The sequence below is a fragment of the Rhinolophus sinicus genome, chromosome 3, assembly GCF_057876585.1.
Source record: "Rhinolophus sinicus isolate RSI-liver-muscle chromosome 3, RSI-T2T, whole genome shotgun sequence".
In the NCBI taxonomy this organism is placed as follows: Eukaryota; Metazoa; Chordata; class Mammalia; order Chiroptera; family Rhinolophidae; genus Rhinolophus; species Rhinolophus sinicus.
Window position 1 is genome coordinate 31,575,883 of NC_142503.1, and position 23,649 is coordinate 31,599,531.

Sequence of the window (23,649 nt, forward strand, 5' to 3'; positions counted from 1 at the left end):
GGCATTCCCTCATTTTTCCTGATATTTAAAAGGTGAGTATTTATGTATTTATGGTTTTAAAAATTGCTTTAAATATGAAATTATTTTTAATCTTATTACATGATAATAACACTTTACATGACCGTATACTGTTCAGTGGAATGTATGACCAAATATAAAGGAACAATCTATTTCTATATTGTATATCTTTCACATTTTTGAACAATGAATCTCTTGAATGTTCCATATTTACAAAAAAGAAAACATTGTAAAATGTTACTTTATAAAATTCTAGTGCACTTTCAAACTATCAACCTTTTGAGATGTAATTTATACTCAATAAAATGTACCCATTTTAAAAATACAGTTCAATGAGTTTTGAAAAATAGGTCTGTCCATGTAACCACTCCCTCATCAAGATATAAAACATCATCATCCCAAAAAGTTTCCTCCAGCCCCTTTGCAGCAACCACTGATCTGTTTTCTCTCACTATAGATTGGTTTGCCTTTTCCAATTTTCCAAATAAATAGAATCCTACAGTATATACTTTTTTTTTTTTTTTTTTTAAGATTTTATTGGGGAAGGGGAACAGGACTTTATTGGGGAACAGTGTGTACTTCCAGGCCTTTTTTCCAAGTCAAAGTTGTTGTCCTTTCAATCTTAGCTGTGGAGGATGCCCATTCAGCTTCAACTTGCTGTCCTTTCAGTCTTAGTTGTAGAGGGCGCAGCTCACTCCAGGTCCAGTTGCCGTTTTCTAGTTGCAGGGGGCACAGCCCACCATCCCTTGCAGGAGTCGAACCGGCAACCTTGTGGTTGAGAGCCCGTGCTCCAACCAACTGAGCCATCTGGGAGGCAGCTCAGCTCAAGGTGCCGTGTTCAATCTTAGTTGCAGGGGGTGGAGCCCACCATCCCTTGTGGGACTCGAGGAGTTGAACCAGCAACCTTGTGGTTGAGAGCCCACTGGCCCATGTGGGAATCGAACCGGCAGCCTTCGGAGTTAGGAGCATGGAGCTCTAATCGCCTGAGCCACCGGGCCGGCCCCCAGTATATACATTTTTAAGTCTGGTGTCCATCACTTAACATAGATTTTTGTGTTTCATCCATGATGTTATGTGTATCAGTAGTTAATTTGTTTTATTGCTGAATAGTATTGTATTGTATGGATATACCACTATTTGTTTCTTCATTTACCTATTGTTGGACATATTTCCAGTTTTTGTCTAACGAGTGAAAATTCTATCAATACTTGTATATAAGTCATTTATTTTTATTTTTATTATTTATTTGCTTTGTTTAAGGAGGGTGAAGCTCACAGTGGCCCATGCGGGGATCGAACCGGCAACCCTGGTGCTCCCAGCACCACATTCCAACCAACTGAGCTAACTGGCCACCCCAAAATCTTTGTATGTACATATTCAGAACTATTGGGTGCTGCAGTTAGAAAGTAAATGATGTAAAATAAAGTGATGTTTTTAAGAACCTCACACTGAAGAAATAAAACTAGATTAATAATAATTGCCAGTAACACAAGCTGGTAAAGTTCTGTAACAGAGGTATCAATTAAGTATTGAAAAATAGAGGAAGCTATACATCACACAAAATCTCTGTGTGGATATACTAGTATGTTTTCATTTCTTTCTGGTAAATAGCTCTGATTAAAATTGCTGAGTGTGATTGCCTTGAAACTGTGCTCCTCGCGCCTCCTGCTGTGACAAAGGCCAGGCTATCGGAAGTCTTCCCATGCTTCCCTGCCAATGGTTCAGCACAGCAGGGGAACCACAGAGATCCCATGCCTGCAAGATATGGGGCTCCTCCCGTGGGTGAGTTTGACTTACATAGTCCTGACTGCATCTTTTTTGGAATTGTACAACAGTTGAAGACTCTACCAATCCTTCTTTCCTTCCGTCTTTCCTTCACAGATGTCAGACCTGCATTATGGTTTGATGGCTATCTCTCCCCACCTTCTCCAGGTCCCACCCCTTTACTGTTCACAGATGAACAAATTCCCCAAACAAATTTATTACATGTCCAACCCAGTCATAACATACGCTTCTTAGAGGACCTGGACTAGTAACACATGGGTCATTATCATAAGTGTATGTTTACATCCACCATAAACTGCCAAACTCATTTCCAAAGTTGTTGCACCATCTTACATTTTTACCAGAAACATGAGAATTCCAGGTGTTCCATGTCTTCACCAATACTGAGTCTTGTCAATCTTCATTTTATTCATTTTAGTAGGTGTGTAGTGATATCTCGATATGGTTTTAAAATTACTTGTGTCTGATGACTCAAGAAGTTGGGAAATGTTCTTCCCTCTGAATTTTATGTAATGCTTAGTGTGTGAGCATCTGTGAAATGCTTTACTGAGAAGCAACAGATGGCAATAATGAGGGGTTGAGTGAGACAACATCCAGAGAAGCAGAGGGAGGAAAGGGTGGAGAAAAGAAAACAATAAATAATGAAGATATTTATGGAATTCCAACCTGTGAATTGTCTTCTGTTATCATGTTGTTGTTGTCTTAGAAAATGTAGTGATGGTTCTAGTGGTTGTGGTTTGTTGATTATGAATGAATCTGTAAATCTAAGAAAGTGGTGTGTGTGTGAATTTCAATATTCTGGAGATAAACAGTGGAGCTTATTCATTTAAAGACTGTAATAACTGGATAGAAAAGAAAGAACAGACTTCTAGGTTTCAAAAAGCTAACATTCCCTACTTCTCTTTTAAAATTATATGTTTCTATTGAAGTTTTCATAGAAAAGTTACTAATAAACATATCAGCTCTGAGATAAAATACAGGCATTGTGACTCAGACTTCATTTAACCCAGGGTCCCGATCTACTCCGAGCTTATTCTATTTGGACTTCTGTTAAACATGCGTTGAACAAATATGAAATATTAATATCAACATTTCAAGATAAATTAAAAGCTTAAAATTAAAGGAACATAAAAGAGTCATATTGAGTTACTGACATAAGATTTCCATAATTTATTTTTAGCAAACTGTAGACCCAAATGGGGATGGCAACAATCAATGAATTTTAGAAATATCAGGTTTTCATTTTCTCCTCCTCCAAGAAGGCATACGGATGCGTTCTGAGTGCAGCACATTTCTTGAGAAGCTTTCGTATGCAGATCAGTACAAGAGAATTTCTGTCTACATGCTAGCGTGACATTGTGTAGTTTTAGACACTATGTCTTGGTGATTACCACATAACCCAACTGCCACATAAATTATCTTTATAAATAAAACTTTGCATACGTATGCAACATCCAGAACAGAGCAATAAATTGGTCATGACTCCTTGTCTCTCTAATGGCGCCACTTCATCACTTCCTTCAGCAAGTTGGGACTGAGGGCACATTGGTGAACGCCTTTGTCTAATCTCCTATCATGAGGCACCTCATATTTCAATATACAACTGGTACAGTTGGCCTTTGGAGGAAAGAAAAGTTCAGTTTCCTGCATGTCAGTCTTTTTACCTTCCTGCCTACAGCAAACTTAAAAAAAATTACTTGGAGAAATGTTAAGCAACCAAACCTTTTACAAAACATGTCAAGATTAATTGCTAGTTTCACTCATGAGCTGTGTAGACTGTTTCCTAAGATCCTCATCTTATTAGATACAATGATTCATTTTCCCTTTCTTGGCAAAACATCTGCTTCTTTGCAGATATCGCCATCAATAATGTAGGCAGGGATGGGGTTCTGCCAACACCAGACTCCCTTAAAAACACAAAGAATAAAAACCTTTTGAGAACCTCTTTGGTCTTTGGTACCTTAGACTTTAAATATTTAGTGCTTTGGTAATTTAGAACTCTCATTGTACTTAGCTATATTATGAGAATGATCCAAACCCCTAAACTTGTTTTATATTCATCCCAAACTGGAAAGCTGTTAATATGAGTTACTGAGCATTCTTACCCATATCCTTCATTTCTGGGATCTTGCAGTACTAATCATAAGGCTTCTAAGTCTTGAAATAGTTTCTTGGTCTTTTCTTCACATAGTGTTTCTATGACAGAGACTAAGACTGGCCGCTGCAACATTCGTTCCTACCTCCCTTTCTGCTTACTGCGTTCCACTACACATCATGATTTCTTAGCGTTCCTTGTGTCTAGGAATGCTTGCACGATTTGGTTCTGGCTAATTAGAAATCAGTGAAATACTATTGTGGGTTGCCTGAGACGTTTTTCTCTTTCTTTGCACAAAGGAGAGATCTGGCCAGAATCACCCTGTCTTGAAAGTGGATATGATGCTGGGAGCTCTAACAGCAAACGTGTGACAACGAGGTAACAAGCTTGAGAATGAGAGACTTACTGGTCCTGACATATCTGGGCCTCTGAACCACTGCCAGTAGTCTCCCCTTCTCGTCCTATGAGAAAAATATTGCCCTACTTATTCAAGCCTCGTTGTGCAGGCAGGTTTTCTTTTCTTTGTAGCTGCAAATAAACTGCTATGCTTACAATTGGATACAGTAATGGAAGTCAGCTTTACATTTGGACCCCAAATGTATTGAGAGGGAATCTTTCATCTGAGAATAAGATTTAAAGAGCAGTGAAACAATAAAATAGGTTTTACTTTTAGCATTCTTCAGACAAATCTTTATGATAGCTGATACTGGGTTAGTGCTAAAATCAGGCCTCCTAGTTGCCACGATGATGCAAGGTTATCAAAATTCAAACTCTTTAAACAGAGATTAAAGCTCTCCCCTGTAGATTCCTAGAAAAGCAATATACATTCTGACCTCTCCGTTTTTCTCATGACTTCATCGAAATGACATATGCTCTTATTCTCTTTATTCTCATTTCTTCCTCTTACTTAAAACCACCCAAGTCCCACCTTACCCATATAGGAGGGCGCACCTGACACACAAATCACAAGGATCACCCCCTCCCCTGACACAGACCTTAATTACTTGACCATTAGTTTAGCATTTTTCATATTGCATCTCTTATTGTTCTTTATTCTGCTATATGTTTTAAGTCTTTGATTAGATCACGTGATTTTGGGGAACAGAGAATGTATTTTATGCTGCATGTGGCTTGAAGAGTGCCCTCCTCATGGGGTAAACACACAATCAATAGTGTTGAGTGTGTGTACACTGGTGCAGATACCTCTAACTTTTATTCATTTAAGCTTTTTGTACAGCTACCACAATGCTATACATTTGCCTGCTGTTAAAACACTTACCTGTGAAAGAAAATATGAGTAACATGTAAAGTGCTGTAAGAAATCTCAATATGAAATCACTAAAATCCACACAGAAAGGTATGAAAACTTGTTTAGATACTTCAAAAATAAATTCAAATGACTAAAGAAAGTCTGTGCAAACACAAACCTTACTAATACTGAAAAAATAAAGATTACAATAACAAGATGCCATTTTTTCACCTATTAAATTAAAAACAATTTTTACTCAAAAGGTATTATTGGCAGTGGTTCGTTGAGTGGGTTGCTCTCATATACTACCTCGCGAGTGTCACTCGCACTCCTCCTGGAAAGTATTGTGGCAATATTTTAAAGAGCTTTAAAGGAGTTTGTACTACTTGACCTATTTTTAGGACTCTTCCCATAGAAACTAATGACAGAGCAGTAAAAATTAACTGATGCAGTTTTTTAAATAAAAACAAATTATTGGAAAAAAAAACGTTACTTATCCAGAGTTAACTTGTTAATCCGAGAAGAGATCACCATTACAAAGCAATCAAAATATTTTTCTAGGAGCTCTAGAAAAGGAAATGAAAGAAAATGTTTCTTTAAGAACTGATGATAAAAGAAAGAAAAAAAAAGATAGGCTCAGATGTATGTATTAACTCCAAAGTGGAAAGACACTAAGGATCATGTTACAATTTATCTGAGTATCTCATTAGTAGGTTTGTAAGAAATAAAGACATTAACAATAGTTATCTTGATAATAAATACATTTTAATCAGATGCTAATACTCCTAATAGATCTGTATTCTGGTAATAATAATGATAAAGATTATAATCTTAATATTTATTGAGTGTAGATCCCGGGTCCTGTACTGAGCATTAGATACATATTTTTCATTTAATTTTCTCCACAACCCTAGGAGGTTGATTCCAATACTACCATTTTACAAACGAGAAACTGATGCTTCAGAAATGAAATAATTTTTGCCAAAGTAACAGAGTTTCTGAGGAATGGTGCAAGGTTTTGAACTTGCATCTCCCTGATTCCAGACTCTTAAGTTTTTAATCACTTTTGGGGTAATTTATCTTGCACATTCACCTAAGTACATCTTAGAATTATATCTTAGGGCTAGTTAATCACTTAATACTAAGGTATATACTTTACATGGGAAACTTCTCATGTAGTAGAGAATGCAGTTTCTTTGACTCAGTTCCATTTCATGCCTTCTCTAAACCCTGGGTTTTTCTGTAAAACATGGATGATATTTTTTACCTTGAAGGATTATTATGAAGGTATAAGTACATAAAGTGTTCATCACAGTGCTTGACACGTGAATGCAAATGGTAATCTATAATATTATCACTCCATCAACAATATGCTTTGGTTCACAACTACTGGCAAGAGGCATCCTGAGTTGTAAAGTACACATAGATGGAAGAAGCTTTTAAACATAAAGTTTCAACGTTTTTTCTGTTGCCCTACCAACATATGTGTGGAGGGTTTTTGGCCACGGCTGTCCAAAAATGAGATAATAAAACACACACTTTTCTTACTGTTGTTGTTAATCAGGATCTTCTGGAAATCCTCCCATATCAACTGGGGCAGCTCTAATGTGCTCTTTTGAGGGCTGCATACTATTCCACAGTGGATAGGCCATGATTTTTTCAGCCATAATAGATCTGATGATAAAACGTTCATTTGGCTTCTAGTTCAGTTTCCAGTTCTATGCAATTCCAAACAGTTCATCTTTAAGTAGCCCTCTCAATACATCTTTGCATATGAGTACTTTAGTTCCTTTATGAGAAGTTATGGAAGTGCAGTTATATTTTTAATTTTAATAGGCTTTTTCAGATTACTTTCCAAAAGGTAGCAAAAATATACATTTCACCAATAGTATATAAGAATAGGTTTGTTTTGTTTTTTTCAAAAATTTCCCCTACTGTTCATTTTTGGTTTGGGCAGTATAATAAAGGACAGCAAAGTGAGACAGCAGAAAACAGGCACGGGCAAAGAACACGACCAAATACTTCACAAATATATTAAAACAACCCAAGTAAATAAATTAAAATGAAATAACAATGAGGTGTCACTTTATATCTAATAGATTAACAAGCTCTTCCCAGGAACTGCTCTCTTTAGATCCTTCCTGGGGACTTGATTTTGCTGCTCCTTTGCTCACAGGGACCCGGAAGGTAGGCAGCATCAGCATGGTTTCTGGTTTCTACGCTCATGCTTTGCCTGCCTCCTCATCCCAGCCACTGCTTAGTTTGGACAATGAGGCTGGAATTGGAGCTGAGAGAGGAGAGGTCCTTGAATCAGCCCCTGGATGGGAACGCCTGTGGAGAACTCCCAGACCCACAGAGGACTTCGAGTGAATGAGATTTAGAATAAATCGTTTTGTGTTAAACCACAGAGATTTATTTACTTGTTTTTTTGACCACAGCCTACCTTAGCCTATTCGGACTACTATACTATTAGACCTGTGCTAGGGACAGCTCCTGGATGTATTTAATGTCCCACAGATCGACAAAGTCATTCCCAGCATCATTTACCAATGGAATACATGTATCTGGAGACCACAACTGATGGCAATCCTTAGGTGAGCGCCAGACAAAGAGGAATTTGAGTGTTTCAGCCCTCATACAAACTAACATATCTTAGAGGACAGTTTCCTGGTGGTCAAGGTTAAGATGGCACCAGCCATATAGAGTAGACAAAGGGCTGGGAGATATGGGATGCTGTCCAGGTGACTACTAATGCATGCCAGCTTTTCAGAGCTCAAATGAAGACACTTTAGGTTTTTGTAAGCCAACTAATTTCAAATTTTTATGTCTATTTCATTTTCTTGTAATATTCAGTAAAGCACTTGTGCAAATGTTAGCCAGTGTGTTAGTAGTAGCCAAAAGAAGAATTTTGTCCACACTTGAGCAAGAGCTGTAAAGGGAAATTGATGCAATCCTAGTGTCAGGGGTATGGTGACAGTGGTGAGAACAGTGAGAACCCCAAGAAGGGGATATTCAGGGAACAGAATTCTTTCTCTGATGCTAACTTTAGAGAGTCTAGGAATTTACCTAGACTTTGAAGGACAGATGGAATTTGCAAATGTTGTGCTGGGGCTGGGCATTCTGGGTGGAGGGCACAGACTGAGCATAGAAGCAGGAGAGCAATTGTGGCTGGGTTAATCATGAATGAGGTGTGGGAGGGTAAATTCCTCTCCCTTCCTCTTCTTTCACTGCAGAAAGGAAGAACTACAACACTACTCTAACTCTATCCCTTTCCTGCCCCTGATTGAGCTGTGTTTCATAGGGCACCAGATCACTGACCAACGGTGGGGGAGGGAGCCACCGCCTGGCTGTGGTGCTCTCCTGTTCTCTCCTTGCATGAAGCTGATGCAGGAAGTTCCCCTACCAGTGTGCCTGTCCACTGTGGGACCTGCCCTTTCTCTGCTCCTCCCACGTGTGCTAAGACCCTGGCAGCTGACTGATGGGCAGGTTTCTGGTTCAGCGAAAGGGAAGAGGTCTCTATAAACCGCAGATTAGGCTCAAGGGAGTCAGAGGCCTCTGTACTGGTCATAACGGTACAGTTATGATTAGAAATAAAATGACTCTGTGTGTCTCATTTACCATGGAAGCTACTGAAGAGAGGAAGAAGCAGGATTTGGGCATTCCTTCTTCCTAGCCAACTACTATCTAAGATCAACAAAACCTGATGTATAAGTCTTAACAATGGATAAACCAATTTCTGAACTAGAAAATAAGGATACTGATTATTTAACAGTAAATGGTTGTTAAATGGTAAATGACTGAAAACACACTTCATAATTTTAATATACACTGATTTTTTCTTCAACTTGGGTGAGAGTTTGAATCAGGTAAGCCTTTCACAATTTTACAAAGTGAATGCTATTTTTAGATTCTTTCGCATTGTTTTTTTCTGGTGTGATTAAAATAATCTTGAAAATATACTGAAAATTTGGTTTCTTAATTCTTAAATATACATAGATACTAATAATAAAGCTCAGATGTTCAGATCAGTAAAAATTTATCATCTATTTAAATTCAGTATAGACTTTTCAAGCCAAAAAAATAACAAAAAACAACTTTCATAACTCTATTCTTATTCTTAGTTGTGTACTTAGCTTTTGAAATTTTAGGAAAAAAATGAGCATAGAAATGTAAAAAGTGGACAGAATTCCCCTTTTTACTCTAAGAGAGCACCAGGCATGAAGAAAACTCCTACTGCTCAGTACATATCTAGGAACAGTAGGATAAAAATGAATACTTTAAAGATGTGCTTCCAGATGAATTTTTTAGAGTTCAGCAGTATTACTCTATGTACAAAGCAATCAGGGGATAAAGAAAGTACTCTTTTCTTTTTTAAAGAAACACAATGGATTTTGTATTTTTGGAGACCTGCTTCGAAAATTTTTTTTTTTTCTTTATCTTTTTTCTTTTTTTAAATGCCACAAGATTTTCTTTAGACATTTAGCACCCTCAATTGATGTTTTCCAGGTACTTAGAGCTCTATCTCCCTTCTGAGACTAGAGACTTGTGATAATTACAATATTCTCTTTTAATGTATGCAGTTACTGACTAAAGAATTAACTATATTCCTAATCAATATAGTAAATAAAGAAAACTAAAGTCTATTATGTATATGGAGTAGATTTTCAATACTAGTTAACTGTACTTGCTTCTAAAGGTGACTTGAGGCAGCTGTACTATCACAGATAAAAGCACAGTCTTTAAGGTCAGAAAGATTATGGGAAGTTAGTCAGGGCTAAGCCTCCCCAAGGCTAGGTTTTCATCTGTAAAATGAGACATAGTAATTCATATTTCACCTGGCTTTTATGAGAACTAGTACTTTCATCATCATCAGTGACCTAAAACTTATCTAAGTCTCACTAGTCTTAGTATCTTTACAGTATTTTCAGGGGTTGACCTCTCCTTGTTTCTTGAAATAATTTTTCCTTCTTCGGTTCTGGGATATCCATTGATCTAATTTTGGTTTTCTTGCTACCTCATTGGCCACTTCCTCTAGCAGATTCTTGTTCTAGGAAAGTACAGGTAGTCTCATCAGAATTTCATAAACTAGCTCAAGGCTGGGCAGATTCTGATAAGACTCAGATTTCAATCACTAGCCTCAGACCTTTCTCTTAAATTCCGGAATCACATACCTAACTTCTGACCTCAAACCTGGATGTCTAATAAACATCACAGCCTAAACATGACTAAGACAGAACTATTGACAGTCCCTCTAAACCTTTTTCATCTCAGTAAATGGCACCATCTTCTGTCTAGTTGCTCAGACCAAAATCCTAGGAGTCATTGTTGATTCTTTTTTTGTCTCACACCGCAAACTTCAGTAAATTCAGTCACCTCTACCCTTGATCTGCCTACTTCCCACCATTTCTACTGATACAATACCAGTCCAAGGCACGATCGTCATTTGCCTGTCAACCACAATCATCAACTAACTGGTCTCTTTACCTCCAGACTTGCCCTGCTGCAGTCCACTCCCACCTAGCAGCTAAAATGATCTTCTGAAAGCACTAACCATGTTATACCACGCTTGAAGCCCTGGAATGGCTTACCATTACCATTACATGTATGTCCAAATGCCTCACAAACCTCATGATCTCGCCCTTGGCTATCTGACAGATCTCACCTCCGACCTTTCTGTCCTTCATTGATTCTGCTCTAGCATTCTGGTCTTTGTTCTGTCTGTCACATATGCCACATGTGTTCCTATCTAGGAGATCTTACCACATGCTTGGAAGGTCATTCCCAGGTTTGTTAGGACTGCCTACTTCTCATTCCTTCAGTTGTTAATATTCAGGAGTAAATATTGCTTTTTCAGAGAAGTCATCGTAAGTTCCCCAATGAAAGCAACTCTCCAATTTACTCTCTAGCGTGTTACTCTACATTTTTTTTTTTTGTATTTAGCACTTATCAATACCTGAAATTATTTAGTTACATCTTCATTTATTGCCTGTGTCTCCTATCCCTGCTCCTTATAGTAAAACATTTAGTTTTCCTATATACTGCTCTAAATCCAATGGCTGGCACTATGCCTGGCACAGTGTAAGGGCTGAATAAATGGTTACAAGAGTTGTTGTATTGCTATTTCAAATGAAGTTCAAACACTCACTAATACATACATTAATGGAGATGGTCTACTAATAATTTCTACTTTTGTTAATCTTTTTTATTCTCAAAAAAGGTGTTACATGTTGATTAACAGTTGTTACTGTGTGGAAATATTGGTTAACCCCAACTTCATTAGGAAAGGAAAGACCTTGTAACTACTAGATTGTGTGTTATTTATACACCTGCAGTTATTGTCAATACTAATATTGGGGACACTGAAATACAGGATCTTAGAAATCAGCTAGTTGAACCACCTCATTTGAAAGGAAATAAATTTAAGGAAAGAAATTCCCTTCAGCAAAATACTTTATTAATTAATTAGAAATACAATTATATCCCTGATTATTTTTCCCTGCTATAGGCATATTTTTCCCTGCTATAGGCATTAGCCAGTTTTGGGTCTTTAGTTCACACCTCTTCCCTGCCCCCTCCTCCTCTGTTTCCTCTGTTTACCTTTATAAAATATTTGATTAATTTTAATCATTTAAGTTTTTGGTTCTTCTTGCTAGTGTATTGGAAGATGTGTAGACTAATTCCATTGATTGTATAACCTTTTATATAGTGTCAGAATTCATTTCCATTCAGAGTATTGTAGTCCACAAATAGATAGTATATTTCTTTATAACACCAAAATTTATTAAAATGAACTATTAATTGCTTAAAGGTTTAGAGTAAAACTTTGAAAAACTTTTATTTTAGAATTCAAAGTCAATTAAAGTTTAAGGCATATGTTTGCCACAGTGAATTCAGGTATATTGTGAACTCGAATGTTTTCTTTTGAGATTTGATAGTTCCTTCCAGGTGTTTAATTCCATGCACTAGTTAGTTACCCTGCACCACTGAGCCCAGTGCAAATACTATAGCTGTTGAGAATCTGGCTGTTCATGCAATACTGCTCTTGCTCCATCTTGTGTTTACATTTGTATAGACTAAATTAGTAAGTGGATCCATATATAAATACAGCTAATGAAACTAAGAATTTATATTTTATATTTTATTTTTCTCATTTCAAAATTTATTGCATATGTGTCATTTTGTTAGACATCTCTTTTATCCTTTTTTTAAATGGAATATTCAAAGGTAGATGAAAGGAAATTTTGACTATAGAAAAAAAAACAACAACAACAACAACACACACACACCAAAGGGATGACAAACCAGGGAGTGAAAAAAGAAAAGCTGTTGCTCTTGGGTCCCACAGGGATTAACTGTATGAGAATGGAGAATAAACTCTAATGAGCATCTGCTACTGACTTCCTAGGATGGTAGGAAAGCCAGAATAAAATAAGAATTGCTAGATCAACTGCTCAGGAATTTGAAACCACAGGAAATACTGTAGTCCTTTGGGATTCAAGCATCTGTTAGGTAGCAGATTCAGCTAAACAAGGATCATCAAAGGAATACCAAAATTATGTCGAGGACAAGTTTATAATCCATCAAGAAGAAAATCAGCCACTGGGGAAGTTATCCTGGAAGAATGTAACCATAATAATTGTGCTGCTAAGTAGAAGTTCTTGGAAAAAAGTATTTCCAAAAATTTAACCCCTTCACTTCTTCCCATCCCCACCTTGCCAATAAAGAATGCCAGCTAGCGGAAGGAAGCTGGCTTGAGAAAACCAAGTCGGGATATATACTAGACGAAAAAACAACATTCATCATTAGATGCTAATGGAGTATCTCAGATGAAGTGTAATTTAAGATAGTTACCTCAATTATTTGCTGACTGTATTTTATAGTCACAAAAGGAAAATGGTTCCCTTGTTCATTGTAAGTATTTTATTTCTGTATATCCTTTAAGTAGTATATTGCTAGAAGAAACTGAAATGGGAAGTCTAACCTTTAAGGGAAGATGTAATATAGATTGGAATTTCAAACTACTGGAAACATAACATGGGGTGGAATCTCACACTAGCATCACTCTATCATCTCAGGAATATTAAGAATACATATTCTTTCTTTTACTCAATAAATACTTGTTAAGTACCTACTATGTGCTAGGTTTTAAGAATACAGTATTGAAGGAAAACAGGCAAAAATTCCTGTTTCTATGGAACGTCCCTTCCTTCTCATGGGAGGAGGAGTGGAATTATAAGGCTGCCAGGGAGAAGTCTCCCACAGAAGAGGGACATTAAGGGTATGTCACATCAGCCCATTCACTTCTCTTCTCTTTCATGCTAGGAATTCTCTCAGCAGAATGCTTTTTGGGGGTATATTATTTTTAACTTGGTTTGGTACTTACCACTTTTTACCAAATCATGAGCCAGCAATAAAGATGTGAGCCTTCACACACTTGATAAAAGGGAATCAAGTGGAAAATGTGTGTACCTACCTCTGTTATTTGCTTGCTTATGGGCTTGTATAGTCATTGCTCCTTTGTCCTTTACACTGCTGGTAGGTCCATGAAACTAAGAGGAAAGAGAAATGCAGGATATGATAAGGATGCTTTGGTGAAGGACCAGGAGGCAACATTCAGTTACAAATGAGCTTTTTTACATAATACATCAAAAATCAGGATTTAAGCTTGTTCTACCACCAGGATTCTTCTTAACATATAAGCACTCTCTCTCCACTCTTTCTCTTTTAGAGATCTCTTTGATCTGCATTGACCAATTTGAGCTCTCAATCTATAGAATCACTCAGAAAAGTTACTTAGCATATCAAATAAATGACTTGTCTGTTGGAAATCAAAATATGGCTCTGATGCACTGTTGATTTACCTGTAGATAATAAGGTATAGCCTAAGTGTTATTGGTATTTAAAAAGTTTCTGTTGGTTGCACTCACTTTTCATCACCAGTTGCTATTATACATAGGTTGAGCAATAATTATGTTCTTTGGTTCTTCTCTTTCCAGTTGGTACCTTTACCTCCTGGTCATTTTATTGTTCACTGACAGCTCTATTAACTATTCCTCAAATTAATCAATTCTGATACTTGTGTGATTTAGTTTGGTGTAGGTACGAAATTGCAAACATTTGCTGACATAGGTTTGGGGGCCTATAATTTTGACATTGGGGACTTGCAACAAATTTGACACAGGTAAAAGACATTAAAGTTCTAACCCCACTGAAGATTCCCAGGGCTTATTTTAATGGGTTAGGCATAGTCCTACCATATAGCTCAGATGGAGACTTCTTATTTACTTTTATAGCTCACCTCCTTAAGAGAGAAACTTCACAATGGAACACAGCAGCAAAGCTAGAAGAGTTTAAAAAAGAAGTTGTTAGTGCATCAGTAAAATTTGACCAGGTAATTTTTTTTCTCTTTCTCATTAGGTTTCAATATTCTGTAGTATTATGACTTATCCAAAACACACTAGCATTGAATCAGAGCTTTCAGTTTTTCAAAAATTATGATGTTTGTCTAAGTTCTATTTTACCTTGAATAACTGTATTTTGTACCTGCACTTCAGTAATTCTTTCACTAACATTTCAGAATAAGAACTTCAGAAGTAAATGCTTGAGTCATGTCATTAGTTAGGTCTTCTAAAGATTTATTGAACTTAAAATTAATTCAATCTCTTTAATAGCTCCATCAGAATAGAAACATGAGCTCTTATGTTTGTTTTTTCTTTAAAAAACAAAACAAAAACACCTTTTCATGATGAGACTTTCCAAACATTACCAAGTAGAAAGTACAATAAACCCCATGTATCCATCACCTGGCTTAAACAACCGCCAACATTTTGCCATTCATGTTTACGTTTTAATAAGCATAACTACTATTTATTAACAGAAAGAATCATTATTGCTGTATTTAAAAAGCTGGTAAGATTCCTTAGCTTGTAAAGAACTATGATTTTGGGTGAATTTCATTTTAAAAAGTAAAATATTATTTATAGAACAATAACCATATATGTATACTGAATTTTAAAAATTAGTGCCTATTTCTGCTTTTTGTAGCTATTATTTAAAATATTGGTGGAGTATAAAGTTTTATTTTCCAAATGTCAGCTGTTTCTTTCTTTATTCCTGGTTCAAAGCCAGCATTGTCAGAAGGGAGACAAGTTGGCAACTAGCCTAAATATCAGTGGGAATACATTATCTCTTTTGGACTTATATTCTTAAATACCACCTTAAAAATCTGTAGATAATTAGTGCCGCAATCTTGAAAATATTAATTAACAAAATAGCTAATAATTACTAGGCTTGAAACTGAAAGTGATATAATTCGACTTGAACTGTGAGGTTTTTACTGAAATTAATTAAGACCTTCAATGAATTGCTTGGCAAAGAAAAATTTCCCATTTCTATTAAATCTTTACTAGTTAATAGAAATATCAATAGGCCCACACATCTATTTGCGTATAGACTCTCTCATCTAATTCCATCTTATTTCAATTATTTATGTATAAAATGCTTAATTTTTAAAAAAGAAATTTAGCAGAGGTGGTCAAATATTCTTGACGAAAAGTAGATAAACTTGATTATGCTCTTAAAAAGCTATGTACTTTATATAGCATACAGACATTTTCTTCACTGAAATCTTAGCGTGTTTCCCAAATCATTGTCTATGCGTGTTACATAATGCTTTGAGTTTCTTTTTTCCCCTCTCTCAAAACAAAGAAAATTGAAATGGTGAATTGGAAAAAGGTCTCAAGCTAAATTATGCCATTTTGAATAGCTTGGTGCTGACAGGGTGGGTGATAGTTTAGGAGTTCTGACTGCTGACACTACTCTTACTCTGGTGGATAATATCCCTGTGAAATGTGTTGCCCTGCTCTGCCTTCAGAGAAGTTAACCGCATCAGTCAACCCCTGTTGCCTGAACCTATGAGGTCATCATTATTACTTCATTTTTTATTTCTACATAATCCAGGCTGAACTTCAGAAGCCTTTCTGCTTTTCCCATCACAAGTTATTACTCTGAAATGTGGAAATAATGTGGGAGACGTTTTATGAAATGTATGCTCTTCTATTTATCCTAAGTATGCAGTGGAAGCAACAAACTAATTTCTGAACAGGAATAAACCTAAACCAACTTCAGGTAAATCACATAGCTTCTTTCCACGCAAATATTCCTCTGGATAAAAAAGACAAAGAAGTCATTCTAATGGAACAAGGATGAGAGGACCACAGAGAAGGAAGTTGGGGTTTGGGGAGAATGAAAAAATTTTTGAAAGAGAACAATTGCTGAAATAATGAAAAAGTGCCAGACATTGTTAACATCACTAACTCAAATAAGTTACATTAAAAAGAGTGAATTTCTACATCTTTTAAAAATCGTTAGGAATATGGGTTCAGAAGTTTGATCTGGATATAAATCCCAACACTACCACCTGCTAACTAAAATATTTTTAGATCTTGCTTCCTTCTATGACAGGGATTGATAATTTGTTTCTCTGAAGGACCGGAGAGTAAGTATTTTAGTCTTTGTGGGCCGTGCTGTCTCTTCCATCAGTACTCAACGCTGCCATTGTAGCGTGAAAGAAGCTAGACAACACATATATGAATGAGCATGCTGTGTTCCAATAAAACTTTAATTATGGATACTGAAATTTGACTGTTAACTGATTTTTATGTGTCACAAAATTTCTTTAAAATTTATTTTCTATTTAAAACTAAAACCAATCTTAGCTTTCGGACCAAACAAGAAAAAGCCCCATTTCCTAGATTTGGCCCTTGGACCATAGTCTTCTGAAACCTTGTCTATAACAGTGGATTTCAAAATGTGGTCCATATACCAGCAGCATCAGTAGCACCTGGGAACCTTTTCATAATGCAAATTCTCAGGCCTGACACAAGACCCACTGAATTAGAAACTTTGGGGGTGGAGTGCAGCCAATATTTTAATAAGCATTCCAGATAATTCTGAAGCACACTCAAGTTTGAGAACCATTGATCTATAAATAATGCTAGTTAACTACTTTGAATTCTTGTGAGAATTAAAGGTAACCCCCCTATAACACAGGTGTTAGGTTCCTTAAAAATGCCGCATTAGGCGAATCCGTGTTATACGAAACAAAGAATTAGTACAAAAAAGCATATTAGATTCCAAAAATTAAAAAACACACATACTATTATATTTTTATAATTAAGAGAAATATCTTTATTAAAGCAATTTTCACCAAAAGTATAAAATATTAATATGTATTAAATAATGTTTTCTTCATCATCACTACTAAGCACCATTAACCAAGGGCGTTTTCTTTTTGACAAGGTATCTTCATCCTCTGAACTTGATACTCCATGAACAAACTGGATTTAAAATTCTAATAAATTTTAAAATTCTGCAGTCAAATCTGATACGACATCCACACTCAAATGAAAAATTTCAAATGAGATATCTTTTGCTCTTAAAAGCTTTTATTACGCTCCGTATTATGTTGGGGATTTCCCTAATTTCGAATGAGATACTTTTTGCTCTTAAAAGCTCTTATTACACTCCGTGTTGTTCGGGGAGTTCTCTAATTCTCAAACCGTGTTAGAGCGAAACCGTGATCTAGAAGTGCCGTGTTATACGGGGGTTACCTGTAATGAGATAACGAATTGACAGTGCTTAGCATGATGTTGAACCAGCTCAGTGTGCTAAACACCTGATAGTTATCATGAGGTAAATTGGTTCTAATTTTGATACTTTTATTCTTTTACAAAAGGATGACGGTGTATAACAGTCTTTTGCAAGAATTCCATAACAAACTAATATGCAGAAATTAAGAAAGATAATTTTAACCTTCTTGGACTAAATTGATAATACATGAGGATTAAGAAAAGCAACTCTCCACAGTGAAATAGACAACAATTTTTTTGGAAAACAGAATCCCTTTATTGTGAATACTTCTTTTGGCCTGTTAGTAATTGGAAAATGACAGCAACAGAATTTGTGGTGTGACAAATTTTACAGAATAGATTCTTGCTAAAAAAAGCAACATGTGAATTTATGTTTATCAAACAAAAGCACCTACAACACAGCATTGCCATGAATGTATGGGCACAGGACTATCCCTGGTCATTCCCACCTTGTCGATGGGAGTCAACTGCTGACTATCGGACCCACTACAAGTTCTGGTTCGGATGGAATTGAGTAGGTGGAATGGCAAAAGCAAAAATAATATTATCTTGCAAAATAATTTATTTGTGCCTTTTGGAGAGCTGATGTCATGGAAACCTGCTTTCTTATGAAAACCTCTATCATTATTGAGCTGAGCATTTTGAAATATAAATAACTAAAGGAAAATGAAAGAAGACAGTACTCGCAGAAAAACACCATTTATAGTTCTTTAACTTTGAGTTTAATACTGTCTGTAAAAGTTCCTAAATAATCCCAGGTGAACAGAAAACATAATGAAGTTAAGAGTTAACATTTTTCATGAATATGGACTTCTTAGCAAGCCATACCTAACAAAATGGAGGGAGGGGAGATTCTGCCTTTCTCAAAATTAACTACATAAGTTTTTTTTTTTTAATTTAAAAATTTTGCTATGATTTATCTGGATAGCTAGGACTATGTAGGTTTATCAAAATGTTCCACACAAAACATGTTTTGTGTGCATATTTTATTGCAGATGCTCATGAAATTTCTTGGTAACAGCTGGCCTCGTAATGCCCTCATCATAACCAGCGAATCTGCAAAAACAGATGAAATCCTTCTGTAAACTCAACTGAATTAGAAATCTAAAAAAAGAAAAATGCTTGGGCAAGTCCCTGGAATAAAAATGTTTTGTTAAAAGTTTTCCTGTGTTTCAATATTTTAATAAAGACCACATGATATGAGGCTTCTTGCTTGGTTATACTTATTCTTGTTGCCATTTCTGTGACAGTCTTAGTCTATAAAGGACAGATTTTTCTGGTCATTTTAGCCAGGATTTGCTGGAAAATCACTTTGCATGAAGTGATCGCCACAATAAGTCTAGTTACCTTCTGTCACCATACAAAATCATTACAGCAGGAGCAATGTCACAGCACAGCTCATTGCAGCATACTGATGCAATTTTGACAGTTGAGCATTTCTGATAAAGAAAATATTAGATTTCATTTTTGTATATTATGTAACACTTGAAACTTTAGTATATTTGTTTATTCAGTAACTCTTAGTTACATCTGCAAAAATAACCCCGATGGGTAATTTCTAAAAAATATTGTTTATTCAGTAACTCTTAGTTACATCTGCAAAAATAACCCCAATGGGTAATTTCTAAAAAATACTGTCAGGACTTTGCTTGGTTCAGAGTGAACATTAAAATAGTAATAGCCATCAAACCTTTTCATGTTTAGTTGTGACCTCAAATATAAACAACCACAATCCAGATGTTTCCTCCTTTCGTAGCTGCAAGCTTCCTATGGTCATCTTTACTATCTAAATCAAGTGTCTTGAACTCAATTGTGGGAAGCCCGGAATCCCCCCCAATCTGGGATTTTTCTACGCGTACGCGAGTGCGCATCTGTGCACATTTCTGCTGTTGCTAACCCCTGATTGCCACAATTCATGTCTGTGGGTGCTCCCTGCCTGTGCTGACCCAATGTGGGGTGCTGGCCCTCTTTCCTGCACTCTAGAGCCACAAACTGAAGCTCATGTGAGTGGCAGCCTTTTACTACAGATTTGAGGGTTGCGGAAAGTAATTACAGGTCTAAAAAACACTTCAACTTTAATGTCAGGTACACATATCAACGTTCCGAGTAATTTGTCAGCCATCCCCCTCCATGAGAAGTTTTCATGGCTGTGTGCCCTTGTAAGCTCCATCCTCTAGCTATGTGCCAGGAGCCCTCTTTCTTTTTTTCCTAGATCTTCCTGGCAACTTCTCTTTCTTTTTATTCCCAGGCCCCTCTCTTAGGCTGCCTGCAGCAAAGCCAAATTCTTCTCTTTATTATGCAGGGTAACAGTGCAGCTTCTTTATTTTTAATTGAAGTACAACAGACTTACACTATTATATTAATTTCAAATGCACAACACAGTGATTCAATGTTTATATACATTATGAAGTGATCACCACAATAAGTCTAGTTACCTTCTGTCACCATACAAAGTTATTACTGACTATATTCTTTATGCTGTTCGTTACTTCCCTGTGACTTATTTATTTAATCTTACACTACCCACCCACCCCAGACAATCTAGGTCAGGGACCTAACTTTCTCAACTGAAGGAAACAACTTGTACCTTGAAGGCATTTTCTAAAAAAAAAAAAAAAAAAAAAAAAAATCCATCTCCCTAGGGATGAATTATGCCTCTTCTCTGGAAGGCAGAACCAACTGTAGTCAGTTTTTGCTTCTAGTGGTAATAGCTTCTTTTTCTGATGTGTACAGTATTTCCATCCAAGCAAGCCACTACGCTCTCTCATAGATAGGTTATTTGTACCCTGTTGGATACAGTCTTTACACTGCAGCCAGATGATCTCTATAAAGAGATCATTTGATCATGCCACTCTTTTGGTTAAACTATGAGTAGCATCTCTCTGCTCTCAGGATGAAGTTTCCAATCGGTAACAGACCCTGCAGAGCTCTGTGACTCCGCCCCTACCCCCCACCCCCATACCTCACCAGCCTTGACTTGTCTGTCTCTCCTGTTCTGTCTTCTCGCTCACTAAGACACAGGTATTTTGGCTTCTGGAACACCAGTCTGTTCCCTCCCCAAACACACAGGGCCTATGTATTTATTGTTCTCTATGCCTGGAAGTCCCTCTCCCCTCACCTAGTAATTTCTTGCTTATTCAGTTCTCAGCTTAAATACTTCTTGTTTTCACTGACCTATAGCTAAGTTTAGGGCTCATTATCTGTACTCTTTTGGCACTTTATACTTTTCTTCCATAGCACTAATCAAAATTGTAATTAATTCATTTTGAAAGGAGGGTGTGGGTCACATTGCTATGGTTTCCTCCATTCAGAGTTGCCTAGGATTATTGTCTTTGTCCTTCTATTTGAGGCTTCTACAACTAACATTTTCTCTCTATTCCATTAACTGCTCCCCTCCCCACAACCTGTCTGGATTCCAGTAACATATTCCTAAACTTTTACTATCTTTTCCAAGATCTTACATAACTGCTTAATCATTGGGTTGTCTCTTGCCAGACATCCTCTTAGCCACACAAATCTCTGCTTAAGCCATACTCAATTTATTCACTTCTTCCCAGGGACCATGTTCACATCCCCCACCCCCACCCGGGTCCTCACACGTACTGCTCCTAGCATCCAAACACAGCAGCCCACACCTAGCCCTGCTAAGTCTTGCCTTTATCTACCTAAATTCTACTTACCCTTCAAGGTTTATCTCATATTACTATCCTCTGAGAAGCCTTTTCTCAGACTTTATCTTCCCCGCCTCCTCACCGAATCTAGGTAGGTGCTTACGATAGGCAGAATAATGGCCCTCAAAGATGTCCATTTTCTAGTCCTCATTCCTAGAACTTAGGAATATGTTCTGTTACCTGGCAAGGGGGAATTAAGGTTGCAGATGGAATAAATGCTGCTAAGCAGGTGGCCTTGAGATGGAGAGACTATTCTAAATTATCTAGGTAGACACAACATAATCGTAAGGATGCTTATAAGTGACATAGAGTTAGGAGAATCAGTGGCAAAGATGCGGCATGAAAAAGATTCCACTGGCCATTGATGGGCTTTGAAGAAGGGAAGGGACCACAGGGTAAAGAATGCAAGCAGCCTGTAGAAACTGAAAAAGGCAAGGGGATGGATTTTCCCCTAGAACTTCCAGAAGGAACGAAGCCCTGCTGACACCTTAATTTTAGCTCAGTGAGATGCATTTTAGATTTCTGATCTCCAGAATTGTAATATAATAAATCTGTTGTTTTTAGCTAGTAAATTGTAGCAATCTCTTACAGCAGCCATAGAAAACTAACCCAGGTACTCCTCCCAGGGGCTTATATATACTACACTTCTCCGTCAAGTCATAGCTTTTGTTACCTTATATTAAAATTGCCCATTTTTTCATCTTGACTTTTTTTTTAATAGACTAAAGTCCACAGGACAAAGACAAGGACTGTCATATTCACTGTTGTATACCCAGTGATAACTATCATGCCTGAAGATAGTAGCCTTTCAATAAATATTTGCTGAGTAAATTAATGGCAGAGCCAGAATTCAAACACAGATCTTTGACATAATACAGGACCACTAGCCCTTTGGTCCTGAAGCAGATACTACTTGAGATTAATTCTTCCTCCTGGAAATCTGCCTAGAGGTGATCTGAAATCAGATATAGCTTGGCCAAGTTTAGCTATTTGAGAAAAATTTCCCAAGTATGTATCCATCCACTGTGCTATGACATCTCAGTTACCATCTAGAAAAAAATGCATCAGCAACAAATTCATTGTATCTTTTTAAGTTTTTCAAGAAAGTGGACGGTGTATTTCTCATTTGCCATTAAAGTTTGTTACATACTCATATTTCCATGATACATTGTTCAGAAATGGTCAGAAGCTGTTAGGTGGAGAAAGGAATGGCTGCCTATGAGCCACATACTGGATTTCAGATCCTGTGGTTCACTGTTTCTCCACGTAGGGCAAACTTAGTCTCATTTGAAGGTTACTGTCTCAAGATAAATCAACACAGTTTCATTTGTTTCAGATACTTGCACAGCAAAACTGCAACATCTTATTGGGTTGGTGCAAAAGTAATAGCGATTTTTGCAATTGCTTTTAACTTTTTAAACCATAATAACTTTTGCATCAGTCTAATAGCATTCCTGGAACAAATGCTATGGGGAAGACTGTTCAGGGCCTCAGCTTCAGCTTCCCTGTCTGTACTCTGAAAGTTCCTGGCTACTACCTAGTACATGCCAAAACAGAATAAATGATAAAGTTTTAACATGATAAAACCAGACTTTTAATTTTTTTCCCCTTTTTGGTATTTCTCTCTAGTGTACACTTTGGTGGGTGGATATTAAAAGCTATCGGAACTGAGTATATTATCAATTTCCATGCCTTTTATTTTCAAGATGGAAAGAAAGGAGGGAAAAATCCTTCCAAGTGATTCTTTTAACCTTTTTCAAATATAGTAACTCTACCAATTAAATTACTAAGAAATCAAAGCTGATTAGGGAATGTTAGGAAAGCTGTCAATGCATTTTTAAACATCAGGTGGAGAGTTGCAGTGCTCATTAAGCCCTCAGGGGAAGAAAGATATATTCTTCCAAATCACAACAACTGAAATGTATTTCTATTATTTTTTGCTAAGCCTCTTCAAGCACTTATACCAAACTTCAGAATGCTTCAACGACTTCAAACCAGTTGATAGTGTGTTAAATGCTGTGAGGAATGTATGTGTGGGAGACAGAGGAGGAACAGCATTTTCAATATCTAGCTAGTCAACTATTAATAGTTATTTTGCAGAATATAATTTTGGTAATGTTTAGATGACCTTGAAATTTTACACACATTTTATTTTGGACTGAAAAAGAAACCTTTTATTAT

General features: G+C 36.6%; 1 long non-coding RNA gene across 1 annotated transcript in view; it reads right to left on the reverse strand.

The window, feature by feature from the left end:
* The window catches only part of LOC109449691 (uncharacterized), a 38,142-nt gene that overhangs the window by 8,858 nt on the left and 5,635 nt on the right, over positions 1-23,649 (reverse strand). Inside the window, exons 2-3 of the long non-coding RNA XR_012495154.2 lie at positions 14,446-14,487; positions 13,621-13,696 (exon numbers count right to left, since the gene is read on the reverse strand). This is a non-coding gene — a long non-coding RNA (uncharacterized LOC109449691). The remainder of the gene's footprint in view (positions 1-13,620; positions 13,697-14,445; positions 14,488-23,649) is intronic.